Genomic DNA, 1,836 nt, shown 5'->3' with positions numbered 1-1,836 from the left:
ATTTGATAATTATAGGGCCTATTTATGCATTGCACCGAAAAGACTTACGATTTTGTATAAATAAAAGGGTGGCAGATTTTTTGGTATAAGATGGCCCTGACTATAGTTTTAAAACCAAAATAAATAAATTTTATAAAATAGTAAGATTTTATATAACGAAAATTTCTAAAAAAAAAAGGTTAATTAACAAAGAAATATAAATAAAATATTATTATTATATTAATTATCTATCTTTAGAAAAATAAATTTTAGACTAGAAATGAAGTTTATGAGTGAACTGGTGGAACAATATTTATCAAAGGAAATTGCGTTATAGCCAATTAGGTTTGAAAATTCACTATACGAATGAAATGTAAAGAATTATAGTAAAGTTGGACCTGGAAAATCCATGAGTTAAGTTATGGTCTGCAAGTGAGCGGGAGTGGTCAGCGAATGAGCGAAGAGATCTGCGAATGACCGGAAGTGGCCTACGCATGTTTTTGGAAAATCATTTTGCATCTTACCAAAAGTCAATCGCAAGAAAACCTCACTGTTTTACCAAATAACTATGGTCTTTCTCTCGACAATATATAATTTTAAAAAAAGATACTAAATTACTGAAATAAAAAAAACAGTCTCACAATCATTAAAATAATATTTTATTTTATAATTCTGATCAGGAATTTGAGAAAAGTTCGAGGTCGGAGGCTATAGCGTCGTGGCTGGACGGGAAAGGTTGATGGAGGAGGCGGCTGGACGGAAATAGCTGGCGGTGGCTGGACGGGAACGGAACCGCTGGCGGCGGTTACGGCTGGACGGGAATGGCTTACGGCATCAAAACTCGTTGTAGAAGCGGCTTATTAGACTCGGAGTCGGACTCGTTCTCCCTACCAAATAATATTTTATTTTATAAATCTGATCAGGAATTTGAGAAAAGTTCGAGGTCGGAGCTTATAGCGTCGTGGCTGGACGGGAACAGTTGGCGGTGGTGGCGGCTGGACGGGAACGGCTGGCGGCCACTGTGACTGGACGGAACCGCTGGCGGCGGTTGCGGCTGGACGGGACCGGCTGGCGGCGTAAAGACCGGACCTAATAGTCATCCAGGGAAGTTCCCCGTGGGAAGGTGTGTAGTGTCGAAGAGGCATTACCTCGTCGAACCGCGACGGTGAAGCGCTGGATAAGGTAGGAAACTGAGCCTATAGCGTTGGTCAAATTCAAACCGAAGGAGCCAAGAGTTTCGCTGGGCACTGCTTTAAACATATAGTGTTACTTAAGCGCCGAGTATTTGGATCTCTTCTTCGTTTCAGCCTGGGTAGCGGCCCGGAAAGGGGCTGTTGAAAAATTAAGATTCCCACTGATTTAGATGAAGTCAGTTATCTTAGTGTTCATTAATTCTTTTAGAATATGTATTGGTAATTTATATCCCCTTTTATAACATATCCAAAACGAATTGAATTTAATTAAACTTCGGCACGTAAAGTCAAGAAACTCTACAACATCTAACAAGTGCTGAATGTATGAAGTATTTTGAAGAAGCAAAACTTCAAATAGAAACGTTTGCCCGAGAAAAGGTAGTGTAAAAAATTAAGGCCGGAGAAACCGAGAGATAAATTTTTTAAGAAAACTGTTAAATCTGAGGGGCAGGTCACTTCCTTGATTAACGACGCACCCCTCGAAAGATTAAATCCGATTTAATCACGATTCTGTTGATTAAATCACGTTTAATCGTGATTAGAATGTTTAAATCTTATTTAATCATGTTAAGAATGTTTAAATCTTATTTAATCATGTTTAGAATGTTTAAATCTGAGGGGCAGGTCACTTCCTTGATTAACGACGCACCCCTCGAAAGATTAA

Source organism: Leiobunum rupestre, chromosome 5, assembly GCF_980474605.1.
Source record: "Leiobunum rupestre chromosome 5, qqLeiRupe1.1.hap1, whole genome shotgun sequence".
NCBI classification, from domain to species: domain Eukaryota; kingdom Metazoa; phylum Arthropoda; class Arachnida; order Opiliones; family Sclerosomatidae; genus Leiobunum; species Leiobunum rupestre.
This window is presented reverse-complemented; position numbering follows the sequence as displayed.